The sequence below is a fragment of the Acanthaster planci genome, linkage group LG20, assembly GCF_054643075.1.
Source record: "Acanthaster planci isolate LZ-2023a linkage group LG20, COTS_SCS, whole genome shotgun sequence".
Taxonomy (NCBI): Eukaryota; Metazoa; Echinodermata; class Asteroidea; order Valvatida; family Acanthasteridae; genus Acanthaster; species Acanthaster planci.
The window spans coordinates 10,206,201-10,219,610 of record NC_141796.1 but is presented as its reverse complement, the minus strand read 5'-3'; the positions used below and the strand labels follow the sequence as shown (position 1 = coordinate 10,219,610).

Below are 13,410 nucleotides of genomic sequence, written 5' to 3'. Positions count from 1 at the left end.
GTTACGGGGCCCAACGAGGGTGAGAGAAGCTGTGTATAAGTTATTCTGGCTATGGCTAAGGGTACAAGTCTATGGGAAGTGGCTGTAGTGGCATACAGTACATGTGCTTTCTTTACATACATGTATTTGTAAGTCATAACCACAACTTTTGGACATGTAGGTGTAGCCTACAGTGCGCATAGATGTAGCGTTCATCCAGCCAAGACAGGCACAGACTGGTTACCTGAACTCAAGGAGAAAAAAGGCAGGGAATATTCTCATACATGTAGGTGAGATATCATATTGCCGTGACAACCGACCCCTCCCTGGAAGTCTGGCTAGCCAGGCTTCCAAGTCCATGTATCATTCAATGTAGCGTGTACACTGCCCCTGAGTTTATCACTGACCCAGATTAGAGCTCAGTATGAACAGGTACTCATGGGTGTGAGTGGGAGTCATGTAAAAGTTGCTTAATTAATAGCTATTGGTCTCGGGCAGGCAAGCCATGTGATGTACAAATAAGCTGTACCGTCATCATACCGTACTTTGTAAGCATGTACATGTATGTGTACAGATATGGTTTAGCCTTCTGAGTGCTGGCGCGTTGTCCCTACCCTTTTTGGCATTTAGAAATTCTTTTAAATTCACTGCTATGTGAAATTTTCAATGTCAAAAATATTGCCAAAAAGGCGAAAAATCTTGAAGGCCTTGACTGGGTATGTACAATGTACTGTATATAAAAACCAAACAGCACATTCAGAAAGTGACAAATGTTATGCTGTGTGTTGAAATGAGTCTCCCCTCAAGGGACCAATTTGTGATTCATCATTCCAACTGAAATGGTGTTTATTTGCCTTAAGGGCACACTAACATGTTTATGTACAGGGTAACATCCTGTGCTTCTTCGGGTTACAATTTTGATGCACCAATACCAAGCGACTTACGGTGCATCAATCAGCATCCTGTATTCAAGATTGCCTGTTTGGTAAAGGACAGCAGAATAGAGAAGAAACAAATTGGAAATCATCGCCTGAAATATTCTCCGGCAGAGATGCCGTAGTGATGTTGGTTTCTTTCATGAAAACACTACGGTAGGCGTGCAAACTGCCCCAAATATTCTCGTCCAGATATGCACAATCTACGTGCGTGTACATGTATTTACTTTCAGTGTCCAAGACCAAGGTCACACGTGCCAGTACATTGTACATGCGCACAGCCTTCGCACGTGCTTCTTAATACATTTCATACCAGTAAGCAGAATCGCTAAACCAGGATTTTATTGATATTACACGTACATGTATGTGAGCAGGTAGACAGAGGTGACAATTATTCTGAATTGATTTCTATTGTACATGTAGCTTCAAAGTGGGGAAGGTGTCTGTGTGTACACATTTATGTACACTGCATATGTGCGGGTAAATACATAAAAAAAAGAGACTTTGAAATAATAATAATAACACAATTCTTATATAGCGCATCACATAGCACATCTCGATGCGCTTCACAGTAATATTATGAAATAAAGCAATTAATGAAACAGGTGAGTTTTAAGTAGTGACTTAAATTCGTTTTCATTTTTGACAGTTCTGATATGGTGTGGGAGAGAGTTCCACAGCGATGGTGATGCATACTTAAATGAACGATATCCATAAGTCTTAGTGCGAGTGACAGGTGTACTGAGCAGCAATGTTTGAAATGATTAACATACACATGTACATTGTACAGGCAATAAAAGTTACACGTTCTGCACATTTCTGTAATGTACTGGTATCTTTTTGGACGGTGTCTTCCCAGGTTTTGTCACCTGAATTGGCTTTAGTCTATCCGCCCCGAGCTGAAGTGCACCCCAAATCGGCAAAAGGACAGACAGGTGCTTACAAGCGGGCTCTTGTGTACGCAAAGACCCTACATGTGCCCGCTGGAGTAAATTACATGTAGTTACGCGTACTCGGCGTCAAACACGCATATACTTGCGCACCTCATGGCGCACCCATGCAGTGAGTAAAAAAAAAAAGCCCTCTTTTGTTCCGCTTGGAGTGGATAACGAAACATCCTGCGTACAATGTACAAATATACGTGTATATAAGTACCCAGTACAGTGTGCTATGGCACGGCTACACACACTGCCTATACATGTTATGGTACATGTATGACATTTGAATCATCATTAATTTATCAAGTACCAGTACAGTACACAATGTACCGTACCTGCTTCCTCATTCTCACCACTTATTCAAATTATGTACGGTAGCTCACATGTACCGGCAATTTACACAGGTATCAGCTATACCTGGACATGCACATGTAAACATGTACATGTTCTGGTACCTGTACGGATGGCTATTAAGCTGTGTCTAAATTAATGTTACTTGGTGAGAGGTACACATGTACATTACAGGTACCGGTACATGTGGTTCATCATGACATCTCAACCCTAACAGTCCTCAATCCTACAGCTTCAATACGATCTTACCTACATGTACATCCTAGGGGGTTAGGAATAGCTCTGTATTTGGATGAACCATGGAGCTATTAAACATGGATGAACACTGGCTAACAGCCCCAACCCTGACAGCATAATTGCTTCATGTCAGAGTCACTCATCTTATTTTGATCATCACTGACGGCTTAACAAGCTACATGTAATGTACATGTACATACAGTACTGCTACCGGGGGTACATGTATACGTACCTACAAGTGCAGTTTCTAGGGCAATTAAGGTACCCGGCACATTAAATGTACATGTACATACACTGGCATAAAGACATTTAGAGAGGAAAATGTTCTTTTCAGCCACTCCTCTCCGAAAATCCTGCAAGAGATCACTAGAGCCACCAGAGATCATGCACTTGTGGCAAGTCTATGGTACATGTTTTCCAATAGAGCTAGCACTGCTCTAATGACATCAATACCAGATGACTGATTTGTTTGGGGGAAGATGACGGTAATTTTTCTAGACATGTGACAGATGGGTTTTTACACAAAAGTCTTCAATATTTGTACTGGTAATAACCAAAAGAATGCCAAGTGCGGCTGATATTCCGAGACTGCAGGTCAAATCGAAGCCAAAGAGCAAACTTACCTCTGATAATGCAATTCAATAATTCTGCTCCAGGTATATTAACATGTGAATTATCAAGGGTTTGCTTGCATATGAGCCAGCAGGGCCTTTTTTTTTTACCGTACTGAACAAGACACATGTGGTTGTGGGTGTAATGCCAGTTAGCAACCTTGCAGAAGCATGATCATCCTAAACTCTCTCCTGCAGTTCTTTGCTCACGACTAACATTGAATCATTCTCCCAAACAATTTTTTTTCGAGTAGAATTAAATAAAATGGAAAAAACTCTACTGAATCCCAGCAGGATGGTTCATGCACTTGCTTCAACTTGAAGAAAATTTGCTAAAATCAAGGGCTGCCATTAGCTAGCGGAATTTGTAGTCTAACCACCTGATCAGCACAAACCTTACCAGCATGTTCAGGCTTCAAACCTTGCACTTCTGACTGAGTTTCTAGCATGACTGAATCCAGTTTGGAACACACGTTTTCTGTCTGAATTTCACACCTCAAACATCTGCTCACAACAACTCGTGACAAAAATTGAAGTGCGCCTACAGGTTTCGGGGAGCTGAGCAACTCGATCTTCATTTTTTGACTGGCGAGTGCATGGACATCAGCATGTCTCACACCCTTCAGTACACTGTGGTTTGATCCTTCCTGTGTGAATTATTACCACTGCAAGGTGTAGGCAATCATCCTCTAATCAAGAAGATGATGCCTTGTTGAATGAAGGCTCTCCTTGAGATGTACCGGCAATTACTTGGAAATAAGTGGAATTTATGACAGACTCCTTGGCTGATGTGAAAATGGTACATACATGTACATGTATACATGTACATGAGTTGTTCAGGCATTGAGCTGATGTGAGGATCAGATTTCAGAGTAAGAATTGTTTTGCTATAGTGTGGTGATGTGCTACAGACAGCCCGACAGACAGACAGACAGACAGACAGACAGACAGACAGACAGACAGACAGACAGACAGACAGACAGACAGACAGACAGACAGACAGACAAAAAACCCAACCAACACAGGTCTACTTGTAGCAAAGTGTAAATGTTCTGCTCCACAATAAAACTTCTAAAGCGTAAATTTCAGCATTTGCATGAATTGCATGTCAGAGAACAAGTGTTAATTTTTCATAGTGTAGCTACATGTATGATGATCCAGGGTTGGACATTCTCCTGCTGATCACAATTAAATTGTTTACGATCAACAGAGCTGGTCAGCAGAAACCTTCCATTTTTATTACCGGTACATCTCTCCACTTCCCCCCATTAGGCACCTGGCCTTGGCAATCAATGTACCAGTAAATCATAATTGGTATAACTTCACATCAACAGTAAGAGGATGCCGTACCTTGATGGAAATGGGTGGCATTCCTGTCAGCTTGTTAGCTAAATGCCATCCGGGATAAACTGAGAACACTGGTTTGTTGACCTTTAGATTAGGTGCGATTGAAAAAAAAATACGACAGCACCAGGCACACGGACACAGTGCAACGGGAAGGAAATTCACGGCGAAAATGTAGCACATGCACTCGTTATGACCTGTAAATGCTCAAGGATGTTTTTAATGATTTTTAAAAACTTATCAAAAGGGCACACATTTCTCAAGACTACCTCGAATAGAACTTTGTGACAGCCGGTGTAATGAATGTCCATTTATGTGTCCAGTTTGCTTTGGTTTCGCAAAACGAGAGGAGCTCTCTGTATACATGTACAATGTACCTTTCCATCACACACTCACAGGTCAAGGGGCAGTGTTGTAGTTGAGTACTTTCCGAGTACAATGTTCTCTGCAAAATACTGAACTGGGTAAGAGGGAATAAAGCCAGAGTGCACAGGCATTTGATGGTAAATGTGCAGAGGTAAGACTACAAAATAAATGTTAGACTTCAGACACTCCCACTTGTGTAAAATCTAAGTTTTGAGGAGAAAAGTACTCGGCCGAGTACTTCCCGAGTACTTTTGTCCTAAAAAGTTAATTTTAATCAAACAGTGATGGTCTGAAGTCATTACGTTGCTTAGTAATCTTACCTTTCTGCATGTATCATCAAATGCCGATGTACTTCAGCTCTGTTCCCTTCTAACTAGTTAAATATTTGGTAGAGAACTTGGTTCTCAAAAAGTACTCGACTACATCACTGTCAAGGGGGGATGTTTAACCTTCGCAGTTTTTGAAGCCTTTCCCACCCTCTTTTATTCTCTCAACTAACGACAACAGATTTCCCTCTCAACAGTGTAGTAAGTCCAGTACATTTCCACGAGAACAAATGTTTGAAAAAAAGTCGGTGCATTTGTAGAAGCCCGAGTGCAAGCACTATCACCGAGTTTTATTGAAAACATGTACCAGTAAGTTTCAGCAGCATGCGATGTACAATATGGTTTACAAAATAGTACACGCACCTACCGGTAGCTATTAACCCAGGTGCACAATATTTTCTGCAAAAATTGTTTCCTCTTGACTTCTTTATATTGGCACTGCAGGTACGGTAAGTAAACGTACATGTGCCATTTCACGTACAGTATAAGCACAGTGTTCATAGCTAGAGGCTTGCCACCTCTTAATATAAGTAAATACATTAATGCCAAATGCTCATATCAACCTCTGTCTTCAACATGCATGGGGCCCCATGAAATCAATGCAAAATGTCTGCTTCCCCCATCAGGTCCAGACGATGTACATGTACACACACCTACAGGTATGCCGAGGGGTGTCGACAGCACACACATCATGAAATTTAAACGGACTCCGCCAAGCTTTCTGACAGAAGTTCCGGACTACTAATTGGCCACCAACTTCTGCCGGCCGAGACAGCCTACGGACTTTTGCTTATCCCTGATAACTTGAGAGTATTCTTACTTGTGTACTTCCTGGAAAGCTGTCTGTTCTCGTCATCCTCTACGGATGCAGATCCGGGGTGCTGACTCCTCAAGAATGTGGATAGAGCATACGCGTACAACTGCAGTATTCCTGCAAGATTTTAGACAAATTTGGATCCAGCGGCCAGCTTTCAAACTTTGGGAATATGAAAAAATGATTTCTAAATGTCTTTGGAAGGCTGCCGCCTTTGAGAAAAAGCTGATGGCAGATGAGTAAGAATTGGCAAAGGGGGGCATGTGAATGCAGCTACGTACAGTACATGTTACCAAACAGGTGCATGCTTTGTTGTTTGATCTGAGAAAATTTCTGACAACTTCAATCAATTTTTGAGCCAAAGATCCTCATTATTCTGAGTGATGAAATCAAAGATGGGCTACATGTACGTTTTAATTTTCATTTTTTTTTTTACAATACAATTAATGTACGTGCGCATACAGTACAAACCTATATGTGGTTACTGTTTCCAAGTGAAAGTCCAATGTGTCCACATGTACAAATGGACATTGTACATGTGACCAGTAATGCAACTAAAACCTTTCTCTTCCCACAAGATTACCGGGGAATTCTTTTGCCTTCACATGTGAAAACAGTTTTCCACCTCACAAAAAATCATGTTCATACCTTTGCACACAAGTGGGAAAACATTTTCACACCTTTTTACACAAGTGGGAAAACATTTTCACACCTTTTTACACAAGTGGGAAAACATTTTCATGCCTGTTGGTGGCTGGGAAACATTTTGCCGTTTCTCACAAGTACTGGCAGGAAAATGATACATGTAATTATAGTGGGTTTTGTATTACCTACGTCAATACATGTACACGGTTAACATTGAAACTGAATAAAACTGAATGATTAATCTCAAAAGGCTCTCAGCAAGCCAGTCCATGTGTACACCTAACTCTGGCATCTGACAAAATTGGGGTGTACCGGTGAGAAAATCACCATCCCATGTGGTAAGCAGTGTCATCTTATCATGTTATTCGGATCAACCATCCATGGGCACAATGACAGCAAGGAAATGGGCAGCAGTGCCAAGAGCATGCTGCTTCAATAAACAAATTTCTTTTTCTGTTTGGCCACATCAGTGCATGTCTTCAGAGAGGCGCAAGTCATCTGATACGGGGAGGAGGGAAAGCTGAGGAGACTGGGACAGGTAACTTATTCATCCCACCCAGACAATTTGGCCTCATCAAGAGGATATGACTAGAATCCATGAGGTGAGAAGTTTGGTGTAGTTCTGCAAATTGTGGACCGTGTCCATGGCGCATGGGGACATGAAGGGGAGGGGACGGGAGTAGGACATAGGATCGGGTGAGTGAGCCTTAAAAGGATGGGGTGGTAAAAGAAGCTTGGGCTAAACACGGGCAGGCGCCATGATGTACGGGGATTTGAGGGAAGAGGGAGGGTGAAAAAAAAAAGAAGGGGGAGACTCGGGAGAGTTGGGCCTCCGAGGGCTGAAGTTGTAAACAATGTGGGGACAAAGATGCACCCTGGTGGTCTGTTGTGTTGGAAGAGGTACCCGTAAAGGCAGGTTCATGGACCTCAAGCGAATGCAGAAGTGAAACAAATTTGATTTCACAAATCATTTGTTCAACTTTTGTAAATTCTGAGCATGACTATTTGATCTAATGTCCTAATTTTGCATTTGTGTTCACTTCCGCCCTACGTTATACAAACGGTACATGTACGTGTAAGCACATTGTGTGAACTGGCCTTAATAAGCCTTTTGCGAGTTAACTTTGACCCAAATCTGGTACACTGAGTTCTTTAAATTGAGGGGAACATAACAACTTGAATTCTCCTTACTAAAACCACTGTTGCTAAACCTTGTGATTCAGGGCAAGCTTTTGCTTAGTTACATACATGTAAGAGACGCCTTGCAACAATACACTGTTCTCAATGGATAAGAAGGGCTCAAAGGAACCAGTCCATTCCAGGGATGGTGGTCGCTATTCGAAAGCTTGCCCCAAATCACGAGGTATTATACCCAGCAAGAAATGAGACCGAGGGGTACCCCCCCAACATGTCCAATCCCTATGCACATTCCAGACTATAGTTACTTAACACATCCCCCCAAGATGTCTGAAAGGAATTCCCCAGATTCCTGCGAGACAATGACCAACACAAAGCACGGGGGGTTCTCTCCGTCTCATACCTTGCTGCATATGCGAGGTATAGCAGCAGCGTCTGTAGTCTGGGGAATTCAAATCGTTATGTTTACATGTACAGGTACCGGTATGTGCACTGTCAGATTTTATTCCAATTTAACTGGCAAATGGCTGAGAAGAGAGTTCACAATAAACTGGGTGTACCTGTACACGAAGCATCTTAATTACTTGCTGCCAGGTGCTTTTAAACATGCAGTGCACACATACAGGAGATTTTCAAGAGTTTTAGTTCTCAAAATTCTTCATATTCATCCTTTCATTTAATGGATATTTACACCCACACAAATGATTGTTTGGTGGCTACTCTAAGCTGACAGGCAACCTTCATTGACTCCTGAGCATTTCAGCCAGGCCTGCCGCCCTGTAAAGAGAGCCCAGAACTGTGAGGTGTTGCGTAATTTCCTTTGTCCCCATTGAATGCTACTGGCATCTTTTCAAACACGGCTGGATTGGTATGCAGCAGTGCTTGTAACACTGCATCAAATCAAACAATAAAGTCGGTGAAAGTATTCCTATGAATGGCCATTTTCTACCAGAACGGAAAAATCTGCGAGATGAAATTGGTAAGAGTACAAGCTTGAGTAATGGAATGGCTATACATGCACACAAATATGACAAACAGAAAAAAAACCCAGTTGTTACTATAGGCATCCTTGACAGACTATAATTGATTGATTTTACATACATGTACAGGTGCATCCACATCTTAGCAACCTCTTGATGAGATCACTGCACTGCCGCAATTTCACCAGCAAAACACATACATTCTCACTGATCAAATTACAAAAAAAAAAACACAGACTGCGAGATGCAAATGTGGCAGCCAAGACACTTTCAGTGCAACAATACAAACAAGCCCCGTCCTCATGTAAATTCTTGAACTCGGAAGATTGCTGGCTGGCTTGCCCCTCGGATCCATAACAGCCAATCCATAAGAACCGGCACAAAGCAAACACAACAACCAGAATAATCAATGACAGTACTGATCAGCGGAAATGCGATTCGCGGAAGTATGAAATTTAAATGTTGTGGTACCGGTAGCTCTCATAGGACTGCTGTAACAGGAATCCACACCGTGAACTAATGTACTCCCTGTTAAGGAACCAATGTACGTGTACGTGTTCAACTAAGGGAGGTTCTAAGCAGTGAGAATCCTACTAAAGTTAAATTAAACTCCCTATTTGGCAGTTCGACGTACATACATGTATGTACCTGTACATGTACATCAGAATGCATATCGGTATATGTACAGTACACAGGTCCATATCTACCTTACAGGTACATGAATACTGTGGCGTACGTGTACAAACTACACGTAGCTTGGATTTTACTAGTGGGGGAGGGAGCACAAAGGGGCCACCAGCATCTTACGGGGGGGGGCACCAGCTTTCAGTGGTGTGGTTTTTTGGGGGCAAATTTACGTTAGCCTTGTTCAATATCCATTCGTCCGTTTTTTAAGTGGGGGGGGACCGCTGAGAATTTGTGGGAGGGGGGAGTATGTGCCCCTCAGGCCCCCTTGTGGCTTTGCCACTGCATGGACATGTATACATGTAGTAGGGTATTTACGACTAATTACTCCAACAATGTACACATGCATACATGTAGTCCATGTACATAGTAAAGTACGCCAGTTGTTCCTTAAGATTCACAAAGAGCTGCGACAGTCCATACTGGCAAATATGGCTCATTCGTCCATTTTTTTTTCAAATTTTACCAGTCATCTTCTGAAAACTCTTAGAGAAAGAGCACAGGTAGTTTGGCCAACCACAAAGTAACCCACATGTACCAATGTGCATACATGTAGATTCTGAGCGCACACTACATCAGCTTGTAATATGGCAAATAACGGAACATGATATACACCTGTGCCATTTCAGGGATGCTGGTCAGATTCGTGCCCAGAGCCTAAAATAATCAAGGCCAGAAAATCCTACATGTACATGCAACATGCTCATGTATATGTAGTCAGGGCCTGAAATTATGTAGCTCGGCATTTTACAAGAAGAAGCCTGAAATCATGCTATTGCCAGAAAACTGTCATCCCTGCATTTTGTGGTGTAACCAATGAAATGACCCATCACCTATTACCATTTGACGAATTATGGTAGCAGGAATGGTTGGTTAATCACCTCATAAATATTTGCACATAGACACTCTTATAAACATCATACGTACATACCAGGGTAGGTACAGTACACCACTGTCACCACAATAAAATATTACTTGGTATTTTTTCTTGCTCGTGCAGAAATGAAACTGGGCCATATAAATTTCTCCAAATTAATCACTACCTTACCAAAGGGTTCACAGAAAGGGATGTACATGTACCATACCATAAGGTTATTCTTCAAATAAACTGAGAAATATTTTTTCAAACCCCTTTTCAGATCATAAGTGGGCTATTAAAGTGCATGGACAGTGTACATGTAACCCATGAGAACACACACACACAAATCGAAGTCCACAACGAGAACATTACTTTTTCATGGCCGTTTTTCACGCTTCATAATTTATTGACAGTTACCATGTATATTTATCAACTGTTGCAGCCTGGGCATGTTTTTTAACTCCCTCAAGGACACATACATGTAGCACTCTTGGCTTTCTCTACCAGTACAAACACATACATAATGTAGCACAGGTACAAGAACTATGCACTTGTACATGTATAAAAAAAATACCAGTACACAGTATGCATTATGCAATGAATGAAGAGTGTGAAAAAAAACCATGCCCCACACCACAGCAGTTAATGACACCATAGGCTTGACGCCTCAGACAGTAGCAAACAGTTTGACAGCATATTTTTCATCCAGTGTCCAGGCTTGAAAAGGATCTCTAACCCCATTTTGCGGCTAATCTGGTGTGTAATGATGTGGAATCAGCAAGGATTATCAGCTTATCCCCCTTCAAAAGAACAAAAGTCAACAAATTAAGTCCCTTTATCTTATAGAAAGGTCACATTTGACTGATGACTTCACAGCAGGCATGACACACGTGCAGTAAAACATCCCCATCATGTCTCCATTTTCACATAAGAAATGGCCTTTTTTTTTAAAAAAAACACCCCATAGCGGTACCCATCTGTACCCACATAATGTTGTCCTGGTACTGGGGACCTGCACAAGATCATCACAGAAGTGGAAAACCTTTCATTATCAATGTGTCTAAACAACTTTTTTTCATGTTGAACCTTTTTATTTTTAAAACATGAAGGTTTTCAAAAAACCTCAGTAAGCTTAATAATGGGCAATTTCCAACAATGTACGGTGCCAATGAGAGATTGTCGGTATTTCAGAATACCGACAGAAAAATGTTAGAAACTAACTTGTAACCAGCTCTGCAAAAAGGTACACGTATTATGTCACCTTTTGTTGGAATTTGAGTTACATAACAAATTGCTCACACCCTATGCCTTCATTTGATAAATATTTCATCCCAGTGGGGTTTTGCATTATGGAGTTATTTGCCGTTTGCATATTCATATAATTTCATTTTATCACACATGCTTTTGAGATAATGCCCTTTAAACATAACGAACAGAAACATTAAACCTAAATTAGACACTCTCTTGTTTTTCGGACAGTCGGGTTGGCAAGGTAGTTCTTTCTTCGCCTTCCACCTCTGTGGTCCCGGGTTCAATTCCCGGCCCGGTCCACATGTGGATTGGGTTTTCAGTCCCTACCTGATTCCGTGGGTTTTCCTCCCATCTCTAAAACTGTAACTGCTTCGTACTGTCTCCCCTTTACTGATGTTGCTGAATGTGGGTCGTTTGGCGGCTGCCCGAGGTGCCCTTGTATGCCATCGGCTCAACCATGTTTAAATGTATTCATTGTCTTTTGAACATATCTATATGAGATTTGCGCTTTATAAATGAATAAATTATTATTATTATTATTATTTTCTTAGCAAGAGAGGCTTTCTGGTCAACCAACTGGCCTCAAAATATTTCGAAATATTTCTACCCTCGGCACGTACATGTAGAATGGGCCATTACACCTTAATAAACCTTTTTTCCAGAGCAAGTCACATTTGGGGGAGGGGGGCCTTGAAAAACAGTACTCTGTTGAAAACTTGGGACAACCCCTAAGTTGTAGAGATATCATCAAGTCACTAAAATCCTATGTTGTGTGCTTAATACATGTACGTGTGAATTGTGCTTTTTGATGGAAATGTGGGTTATTGTGTAGCGCTGGGTTTTTCATATTAATTGTGAAATTATGGCATGACGGATTTGTTTTGTTTTTTAAAAGGTTTGGTGATCAGAAGCATCCCTCCGAGTTGAAAGTCCCCCACTTTTGTACACTGGTACCCCGGTAGAGCACTGAAAAAAAAACCCTGTAGTTTCATAAGGTGGGACATATTTTATCTCGGTCAAAATGAACCTACATTGTAACCCGTCCCGTCAACCAAAAAGAAAAAGCTCCAACACATGACTTTTGGTCATTAAACTATGAAACTGGGAGATAGACACATAAAATTTCTGTCGAGAAAAATACAATGTTCGGTGCATTTGTGTACTTTGTGGATACATATAAAATACATTTACCAGTATGTGAAATGACAATGATATTTAGTTTTGAAGGGCTACATAATTATTACATACAATGTGTCCATTAATGTGCTTGTACATTTATGTACAATCAGGGGTGTAAGTGGCCACTTAAACTTCAAGCTACAAACAGCTACCGGGTACTACATGAACATGTAGCAGCAAAAAGCTGAAATACAGGATCAACATCCAAACCAAAAAAAGCTGAAATCAGTTAAAACACTGAATTCTCTCACCCCTGGACAGCACTGGTACATGCACCATACATGCACACACATAGCATACAGTACATAGGGTTCTGTATAAAGTGAGACAACTTGTACTACATGTAGTTAGTATTGTCGCGTTCCACAAGGAGTATCTGCAACAGAGACAAGCAGGATGACACAATATATCAATGGCCAATGTCAATACTGCAGAGGCACATTCCCCTAAACTGTCGGCAGCTCAAGCAAATGGCGCGCCATGAAGCATCCCACTTGCGTCATCTCTGTCTGGCCACACATGCCAGTGCTGTCGTCACAAAATAAGCCCATCACAAGTGCAAGTGTGTACGACTGCAGAGCGTGACGTACCGTACCGTACCTGCCCAAACACATCGTGTACAGTTGGTACACGTGCATTTACAGCACGACCATGGACCTGATCTGTATCACTCAATAATGCATATCAACCTTGCATCCAGCCCATCTTTCTCCCTATTTAAAAATCCAATCAATATCTCGTCTGAATAATACGATTATCATAAACTTTACAAGC

The 13,410-nt window shown here is 41.5% G+C and overlaps 1 protein-coding gene across 6 annotated transcripts in view; it reads right to left on the bottom strand.

Moving 5' to 3' along the window:
• LOC110975008 (potassium voltage-gated channel subfamily A member 1-like) overlaps positions 1 to 13,410 on the bottom strand; it is a 52,845-nt gene that overhangs the window by 15,015 nt on the left and 24,420 nt on the right. For 2 of the 6 annotated variants that reach the window (XM_087130564.1, XM_087130566.1), the window contains exon 3: positions 5,908 to 6,018. The exons of the other annotated variants lie outside the window; for them this stretch is intronic. The gene's annotated coding sequence lies outside the window, so the exon portion shown is untranslated. The remainder of the gene's footprint in view (positions 1 to 5,907; positions 6,019 to 13,410) is intronic. 6 annotated transcript variants of the gene reach the window in all.